The following is a 9,993-nucleotide window of genomic DNA, read 5'->3' on the forward strand; positions in this document are numbered from 1 at the left end:
CGTGTTGCGCGCAAAGCCTGCTTCGTCGAACTTCAGTCACAACGGCGACGAGGCTAGAGCGTAACGGTGGCGGTTTCAGCACAAAGCTTGCTTCGTCGAACGCATCCTAGCTGAAGCGACGGAGAGTGGAAAATGCGCGCATTGTTCCCGACACAAAGTCGACATAGTCACGCCGTGGCTAGAGGTTGGCGGCAGAATTCCAAGATGAGGTTGCCACCGCTGGCGTAAATGGCTGGTAAACTTGCACTGCAGCTGGCCGTTCTTAACAATACTCGATTATGGAAGTCATATCATAAGAAGCCAACAAACACTGACAGCAAGGACAACATATTGTGAATTACTTGTGCTTAATAAATGAATTAAAGAAACGATAATCAACTAACTTTCCGGATTAAGTTAACTCCTTCAAATTCAGCCAGGAGCAAATTCGTTGGAAGAAAGCTGCAGTCGCATAGCTGCGGCACCGAAACTACACGGGAATCGAATAAACGTTGCGAAAAAGAAAAGCGTCGTTAAGAACGGAACAGGCTTCTTCCTTGCGCAGTGCACGGCCATCGGAATCAGTGAAGGCTTACTCTCACTAGGCCGACGCGACACCGATTTCGGTCTGCCGACTGTCGGCGACAGCGTTTTTTACCTTCGTGTCGGCGCCTCTGCCTTACTTGCCGACGCCGAGCTCTCCGCAGACCGTCGGCAAATTGTCGGCGTCGGTACAGTGTGACAGAGGCATCGTCACAAAGGAAGAAACGCTGTCGACGACAGTCGGCAGGCCGAAATCGGTGTCAGGTCGGCCTAGTGTGAGTGAGCCTTAAGGGTTAATTATGACTGTGTCTTTCGTTGGTTTAACGGTTTTCCAAACTTGGATGGGTAATAGACAACAGCGATGGGAGGGTTACATTGAGATAGTCACTCCTGGCATTTTTGATGGAGGAGCGATACGCAGAAAGAGCTTCGCGATAAGCGTACCAACGAAAAACACTGCTGCGGAGCTTTGAAGAACGGAAGAGGCGTTTTTTTTTTTATATACAGTAAAAGCTCGTTAATTCGAACCGCAAGGGGAAGCCGCTTCAGTTCGAATTAATGAAAGTTCGAACTAACGAAAGTGAAGGAGGGCAACAGTACACTGCGATTTGGAAGCAGTAGGGCATGTCAGAAAGTGATGGCGTGTGCCGCGGGCACACGCCATCTTCAAGTCGAAGCTCTGGGTCCGACTGTGCCACATCACCAATGTCCACCGAAACGAACGTTTTTCCTCCTCCTTAGCCGAGGCTTAACACCATCACAATGAATCGCGACGGCCGATACCTCCTAAGCTGAAAACAGAGGTGCACAACCGATGAAGACTGCCGAGACAAAGACGCTGAACATGTGAAGGTGGCGAAGGCCCTGATTCGTTGGTTCTTGATTGCAAGCGCAGCTGCGACGTACTTGATTCGCTGTGTTTTAGAGCTTGCCGTACCATCTCCGCACAACATTAGCAGCTGTACAAGATTCGCAAAGCCTCCGAGATTCACAACGGGCAAGAAGTCTCGGAGGTCACGCAGAACGGAGAGGCGGCAGCCACCGCTGCCTTCTGGCTGACCCCGCGTCGGTTAGATTTTTTTCCGCTTTTGCCTTCTCTCGCCGTTCTCTCCGTTTCGGAGGCAATACAGCCTTGTGTGTAGGCAGTAGGCGCGTTTCTCTGGCCGTGTGCCAGGCGAGCGTAGTTCGAATTATCCGTGAGGGAACCTTCTCGCGTTCGAATTAACGGGCTTTTTTATACATAGACTTCTGTGGAGCTTGGCCGGACCAAATCGTACAGTTCGAATTATCCATAAATTCGAATTATTGAAGTTCGAATTAACGAGCTTTCACTGTAGAAGCCTTTTTATCTTTGCTGTAAACCATGGCGCTCGCTGCTTTCTTTATGTAACTTGTAGTCGTCCGTGCCTACCGATCAGTGAAGCACTTAGTCACTAAAGATTTTCCGATTCTGCTCGACTGCCCTGTAAGAAAATCCAGGCATATAATTATCGATGAATTGTTACTGTTCCTTATTTATTGCTTCATAGTCTCATTTCTCGTGAAAAATGACATCATGGGGTTTTACGTGCCGAAACTGCTTTCTGATTATGAAGCACGCCGTAGTGGAAGACCCCGGAAATTTCGACCACGTGGGGTTCTTTAACATGCACCTAAATCCCAAGCATGTACCTAGTACACCAAGCAAGTACATGGAGACTTCTAGAAACAAGCACCTTCCGTACATCACGACTCATGTATCGAATACACACAGAAGCATACTCATCACAAGCAATGCACAATATGCAGACCTCCATCACATTATATGGGCATACCTGCCATGGTTGCTGAGTGGTTATGGTGTTGGGCTGCTGAGCACGAGGTCATGGGATCGAATCCCGGCCATGGCAGCCGTATTTCTGTGGAGGTGAAATACGAAAACACCCGTGTACTTATATTTCAGTGCACGTTAAAGAACTCCAGGTGTTCGAAATTTCCGGAGTCATCCACTACGGCGTGCCTCATAATCAGAAAGTAGTTTTGGCGCGTAAAACCCCATAACTAAAATTAATTATATGGGCCCGCCCATCAGCTCGAAACAATGTCAGACACAGCATAAAGCTCAATGCTAAGATAGAAAACCCTGAGCAGTGGGAGGCTATACTGCTCGGCGAATGCCCAGAAGACCAGCTCTACGATTTAAGGGCTGGCCTGCGTCTGGAGGAAAAAGGAGCTTCACGGGACTAGCATCCCCGCCTCTCCGTTCCTCTTTCGAACGCAGTAGGAACTCAATAAAGATGTTTCTTTTTTTCTCTCTCTCCCTCTCTACCTCACAAATCGGGAGATCACGAGAGGCAGCGCATGGGAGACTCGTCCGCGCGCTTTGCAGCAGTCGTCGCAACAGACTTCCTCTCATGCAGCTCTTTGAGCCCAGCATTTTGACGCTCGCTACTGTGGCGCCATCTCGTAGCCATCATCGCAGCAAACCCTGTCTTGCGCGGCACTACACTTTTCTTCTCACGCTTTCGGCATACCCACCTCCTCCGCTTTTCTCCTCGCGGTCTCTTCGCTATCGCCATCTTTCATCCGCGCTCCGCATCCACTCTTTCATCCTTTTGCTGGGCTCGTTTTCTCGGGTACGAGGACACTGAGGGACGACGCCGACGCTCGCCTCAGCAACGGGCGGCTAAGGGATGCTTTCTAAAATGCCGCGAAACAGGCCCTTAGCAAAGAAGAGCTGGTATAGTCATGTCGTATACGCCTCAAAAAGGCTCGACAACGTTCTACTGCCAAGCAATAATTTTGATCATACGCCAATAAACCCGTTCACTCCGGCAGCTCGAAGTAGCCAGTGGCGGACGGTCTGCATGCAGAAATCTTCTATTTCTTTTGGGTCGGGTCAGTCACAGGCTATTCCGCAAAAATGCAGCTTTATTTAGCATATTGCTACGGCACAATATGTGCGATCACGAACGGCCAGCAGTGTGAAGACGACGACGACGATTACGATTGTACATAGCTTTTCGTCTGCATCTTCCTACGTAACAATATTAATATATATTTAACGCATACACGTCACTTTGACATTGTGAGTTGCCGCATTCTCGGGACGTCGTTTGATAGGCAGGCGATGTGAGCGCAGCTGCAAAGCTTTTGACCAATACCGCAGTGGTAGTGTTGAAAAATACGTGCAGTCGGAAATAATTACTTTTCTTTTGTTCCGTCTAATCATGCATAATCAGCAAGTTTTTGTCATATCAGATGGGGAGTGTTCGCGATGTTGGTGACGTCGCGTGAGAGACACTCGAAGTTTTCTAGGGTAGCCGAAAAAATATTCCGCCAATTGTGAAGTGCTGATCGCAGAACTGGAAGAGAAACACTTCAGAATAGCTTTACATTATAGCGCGAGCGTATGCGACCAGGGTGTCCAGCCGAAAAATATTGAAACACGCCCAACAGCGTTGTGTCATAGAAAGACATAATTTCTTGCGGTCTACGGGTATGAGAATATTAAAACAGGGAACAAGTAAATTTTTAAGAAAAGCTGAAAATCCAGAGTTAATTTTTGAAGGTTAAAATGTTTTTCCCAAACTTCGTCATGTTGTCTTCATTTTGTTTACGCCACACTCGTTGATAAGACAACTGTCTGCTTGTGAGTGGCTTTCACAGGGCAAGAACTGAGTCAGTGCGTTTTCGTGAGCTTGTGTAGTGCCGTCCAGCGATGATAAGGGGAAAAAAAGCAAGCAGGAAAACGCAGTCAAGCCAAGTAATTCTCGAGGGGATGCCGTGCACTGTATTTCTCTACACCCTCGAGAATAAGTAAATGTGGACAAATAAATGAAACGACCACTAATAAGCAGTGCGCATTAGCACAGCTGGGCTACTCCGCAGCTGTTTTGTAAATACCGAGATGGCTTCATTTATCAGACCTCATCGCGGAGCACCCCCAATGCCACGGAGATAATAAAGATAACGATAAGGGTGGCGCAGGAAGAACGCTCGCCAGATAAAGAGAGCAAGAAGGTAAGAAAGAGCGCTTACGAAGCTGCCCATCTCACGGACTCACGCGGTGGAAGGAAAAAAGAAAAAAGAACAGAAATTGAGCGAAAGACGCTGAACGAAAGATCCACGCCGTAGAGGTGGCTCGGGATTCTCGTGGCTGACGTGATTAATGGCGACTGGCGCGTAATTAATGCCCGGGGTACGCCCAGTGCCGTCTACGGGAGTAAAGGGAGGGCTCGGGAAAACAAAACAAAGAAGCACTGATTATGCGAAAGCAGAAGCGAGGAAAAGTAAAAAAGAAAGATCGATAACACTCGCGAAGCGATCCTTGTATTTTTTCGCGCGCCATTTTTCGTTCACTGGCCGTTTTTCGTCGGCCTCTTGCTGCGACTCAAGTCGCGTAGGAAGCGCAGTTGCCCAAGTTGCGTGCGCGCTACTTGCAGTGGCGTCCTTTTGTGTGAAGACGTGGCAGCGAGGTAAAAAATATAAATGAAATATTGGAGATTTCATTCCTCGAGAAGCGTAGAAATAAAAGTTCGACTCATGTGTTTGCTAGATATATAGTTTAGTGACACGTAGTTTAGACTAATCGAGCGAGTCAGTTCATTTCTTCTTTTCGCCTCCGTGACGTGTTATACGTACTTTTATTTATAAACTAGAATGCATGCCGCGTAGTTTAAACAAGATCTTTGTTAAAGTGCCCAATGCTATGCGTAGAAATACATTGCACAGTTCGCATTTATGCATGACTGCAAGCGTAAGCGCGCAGGAAATCAGATAATTGTGATTGATCAGTTTTGTCGCCACCCCCACCCCCCGCCGCCATTTTCATCATACCAGGGGGGGGAGAGAGAGAAAGAGAGAGAGAGAAAGAGAGAAATGCAATCCTTAATTATATGCTGCAGATGTTAGCCTCGCTGATCTCCTGACATGCTACTCCAGGTGCTGGGTGATGATTATGGTATACACAGTGACACACACACACACTGTCGCAATCTAACCGCTGGCACGAGTTGTTGCAGCTGGGTCGCAAGCCCCAAGGGTAGCGTTGGCCTGGCGGCCTGGGGCACAACTGGAAGCATCCGAAGGTCCTGGCAAAGCATGAGTCGACTGCTAACAGAACAACTTGTTTATTCTAGCATCGCAAAAGAGCGGCCGGTCAGGTCGACCTAAGTGAAGAAACGGGAGAGCACGCTACCCGACGCAAGAATTCGGAGCCTCTCTCTTGGCGTCCGGGGGCAGCTGCTTTTATACTCTCGCAGTCGAGGGCAAGAAGGAACGCCTCGTCAGAGGCGCACGTGATGCGGGGCATGCACACGCTGAGAGACACGTTGAGACGAGTAGGTGACGCATCCGCCGGGCCGGCGCCGGTCAGACCTCCTCGCTTCACAGTTGGGGGAGCTCCTCTCCCCGGCTGCCGCGCTTTGACAAGCGTGGGCACCAACATGCACACACACACACACGCACACACGAAGACACGTGGCATTTGAAACATGCCTGGACGCGCACGGCAGGAGGCGTTACGGCAGCGCTGAACGGGCCAAAATGTCCGCCGCTTTGAATGAAGCTTCGGCGTCCGTTGCATCCGCGCCGGCTATACCGCGCGTCGTAGGCGAAACGTAACAACACACATGATAGACACATGTACCCCCGTATTCAGAAATGCAACTTAAGTTGAAGCCCATGCTTGACTTGATCTAAGTGACGCCTATCGTGGATGCACCGAAGGAAACGTAGTGAGCCTCTTTGGGCACGTTAACGCCAGGCGTCATAAATCAAATCAAGCATGGGCTTCGACTTAAGTTGCATTTCTGAATACGGGCGTTAGAGTCTAGTGAAGGCTTGTGGGCCGCAAGAACATCAGCAGCGCTTTCGTGGCGCCACGTAACGCGCAAGTGGTGCCGAGAATGTGCCGCACTTCCAAGCTCGAGTCCCGTTGCAGGTGTAGTGCCGCCTTCAGGGTGCCGCTACCTCTCTCCGACAGGTAGCGGCAGCCGTCGCACAGAACGATGTTGCAGGTCTTAAGGGTCGTTGCATTCAGAACACATTGGCGAAGCCCTCAGTTGAATACTGCATTTGAAGTAGTTCGTGTAGGCCAATCTGATGTGGTGAAGGCATTGTTGGTCTTGCCTACTGAGGCCTCGCGGCATATAAAAGTCACAAGATGGATCGATTTTATATAGGGGTATGTATACTGATGGCTGTAAACACCAAGCGTGGGCAGAATCTAGTTTTGCCGCGTCTTTTCGCGAGACTGGATATGGGCCATTTCTCTCCAAGTGTCATGTCCAGCTTTGGCAGCACAGTTAGCCTGGGCTTTGTGTTAGCCTTGTGTTCCGCAGTGGGCTGGTTGCCACGGCAGCTCAGCGCTGTCATGCAGTTCGCAAGCTTTGATGCGTAGGCGCCTGATGTCCATGGAGTTGTTCCTGCGTTCTTTGTAGCTTCAGGGACTGCAGGCCCGCTCCTGCAGTCGGTGAAGAAGACTGAGCTCCCTTGTCTACAGCGCAAGCGAAATCTGCCCGCAGTGCAGCTGGCTCAGTCGCTGTAGCTCAAGCACCGTGACAGAGAGGGGCAAAGATGGTAACACTTGCAAACGGAATCCAGCCACAAATGGCAGATGATGTAGGTGTAAAAGAACCATCAGTGTAATTATATGACGGAAAGCCCGCTAACTGGTGGTCATGTGCTCTAAAGCAAAGTATGCCAGTGCTGAACCGTGAGTTCTTGCTCTTGCTCCTGAACCCAGTCACTGAAGTAGGCATTATCGTAAGAGGAAAAATAAACCATTGATTGAGTAATCGATTGAGCAAAAGAACGAATAAACGAACGAGAATGAACGAAAGAGCGATTTAGTGACTGTATGCAATCTCTGTAGAAAGGGTGAATACTGTAGGAAGTGTTCAAACGTGGTGTGATTGAGAAAACTTTCTAAGCATTGCGTCCTCCTATGACTAGTTATTTTGCTGCTCACTTCGAGTCTAGCAACTAAAGTCTCGAAACTAGACCCTGCAAAAAAAGCATCTTTTAGTACACCTATGCTACCTGGCAGTATCTTGACCTATCAGCGAAACTGTCCATGTTTACCGTGAAATATGTAGGATCGTACCACAGTGACACTTTGCCAGTTTTGTATGACGGAGAAAATAAAAATAAACTAGGAGGCAGTGCCACGTGTCGAAGTTGAACAGTATTCCTGTGATGTATTTCGCACACAGGCTTGCAAGTGTCAAGCTGGTGCTGCTTACGCACCTTTCGGGCCCTCATTTTCAACATCGGAGGCACTAAACCTACACACCTGTATCTTTACAGCGCAAGCGTACGCTATACTCTCAGCTATTCAACACAGAAGACACAAATATGTCGCTAAGGCTGTTGTCTTCACAGACTTATTAGGTGTAGTGAGAGCCCTAATTAGTTTACGAAAACAAAAGAATTCACTTTTGAATTAACTGTATAGCTTGTTGTGCTCCGTATATATGTGCACCCAAGCGATTGTCTTGCGCTAGGCACCTGGCCATATAGGTATAAAAGGCAACGTAGCTAAGGATGAAAACGCTACGTCAGGGGGTTTTAGCGACACAGATGGTAATGTCCCCATCCCTTCCACAGTCCTAAAGTGTTTTCTACGTAGTAAACTGAGGAATCATTGGCAAGGAGAGTGGGATACACAAGCATTGAATAAACTAGACACGATAAAACGAAAACTAGGGAACTGGATAAGTGAGAAAACGGCATCGTACAAGGATGTACTTGCTTGCCGATTAAGAATAGGACTCACTTACCCTACTCACTCTTACCTCTTGAGTGGGGGTGAGGGATCCTCTGATTCCTATTAAGCGCGGCAGTAATCTCAAAGTCCTCCATGTTTTTATTCAATGCCCTGCAATAGAAGCAGAGACTAAAAGGTATTTCCCTTCTGCATATCGCGAAAATATATCTTTACCCGACATCCTTTTCTTAAGAATGAACCACTTTTTAACCTGAAGTTAATCCTACAGCTTTTAGCTGAAACAGACACCCTGAAAATAATTTGGCCAGGTGATCTTTAGCACACGATTAACAGCCCTTGTATGCAAGGGGCTTTTTTGAAGCTCTAGTGTCATTCTTATGTTTTGTTGAATCATGTTTTTAACGAAACAGGCTACACTTAAAGAACTGTGACAGTGGCGAACACCGGCGATCGTCGGAAATCTGATCGGCGGGTAAGGTGCGTCGGCTTTTATACGTCAGTCGTCGAATGTTCCAGAGTAATTGCTAGGACCCGCGTGTCTTCCACAAAGCTCTACACTATTCGCGTCGCGCATACATGCAATCAGGTTACACAAGGTTCGGTCACAGACAGCGAATAGAAGCATAGATAACATTCCGGAAACTTCGGATACATGCACGCGCTTCCTGCGCTCCGCGATAACATTTGTTAAGCGATGAAACGTGGTCGCCCGATAAAGGTAAACAAGTACAGGTGTCAATATTGTAGCGTAGTTTAAAGATGGATGGGTGGATGAAAAACTTTATTATAGTTTAAAGATGGAGGCTGGCAAAAACTACGCTGTCTCTTTTATGGCGGATCAGAAGAGCGGGAAGCTAAGGCACGTCATCGTCTTTCATGGCGTCGACATTCGCGCGCACCTTCCTGCGGTGAGAAAGCCTCACATCATGCTTTGTAATATGCTAGGGTAATGGCAGTGCAAATTATTCCAACGCGCGTAGACGTTCCTGTAAGAGCGGCAGAAATTTTATTGCGCTCTTATTAAGCCCGTTAATTGGCGTTTCTTGTCATTGGCCTGCCCACACAAATCAAGGCTCATATCGGTATCGTCTATTTACCTCCGCCTTACCCGCGCCCTGCCTCACGAGGTTAACCGTCCTTCGACCAGCGAACACGAAAAGGGCGTGCTCTGTCTCCTTCGAGCTGTGCTCTCGGAGCCAGCCCTCATCGCCGCACTGCAAGGCTCGTCCTGACACACTGGCGCGGCCACGCTCGTGTACTTGGCTCCGCCAGAGCACTTGTGCATTCCGCGTTTTTAGCTTAGCGCGAGACACTTCAAACGCTGGAGCGATAGCTATTTGCTTTGCGCTTTTGTTCAACAGCACATCCGTCTTCCTAACGCGCAGTACCAATCAAGAGACGTGCCCTCATACCTCCGAACTCGTTCACTCCGGTTGATGATAAGGAAACGAATACCTTTATACCTTACAGTAAACATACTCCGACACATTTGACAACTTTTTATCGGTGCCCTAAGCCATGGTTCCGTGCACTTCTGCAGCTGTGAGATTGCGCGCGAATTTCTCATAATAGAAGGCTCGAAAAATTTTATTGACACACGTGACTGTGCTTTTAAGCAAGAGGATCATTTTAGTGCAGGACAATTTACTATATACGCACATTTATCGGCATCTGATCTAACCGAGCGAAGTGCCTCCATATTGCAAGCATTGTAAACGCTAGTCGCCATCAGGCAAGTATGTGCAGTCCAGGATTGCGCA

At 48.4% G+C, this 9,993-nt stretch overlaps 1 long non-coding RNA gene across 2 annotated transcripts in view; it reads right to left on the minus strand.

Moving 5' to 3' along the window:
* Positions 1–9,993, minus strand: part of LOC139059434 (uncharacterized) — a 144,745-nt gene that overhangs the window by 120,036 nt on the left and 14,716 nt on the right. For both annotated transcript variants that reach the window (XR_011514185.1, XR_011514184.1), the window contains exon 2: positions 8,301–8,383. This is a non-coding gene — a long non-coding RNA (uncharacterized lncRNA). The remainder of the gene's footprint in view (positions 1–8,300; positions 8,384–9,993) is intronic.

This window comes from Dermacentor albipictus, chromosome 4 (assembly GCF_038994185.2).
Source record: "Dermacentor albipictus isolate Rhodes 1998 colony chromosome 4, USDA_Dalb.pri_finalv2, whole genome shotgun sequence".
In the NCBI taxonomy this organism is placed as follows: Eukaryota; Metazoa; Arthropoda; class Arachnida; order Ixodida; family Ixodidae; genus Dermacentor; species Dermacentor albipictus.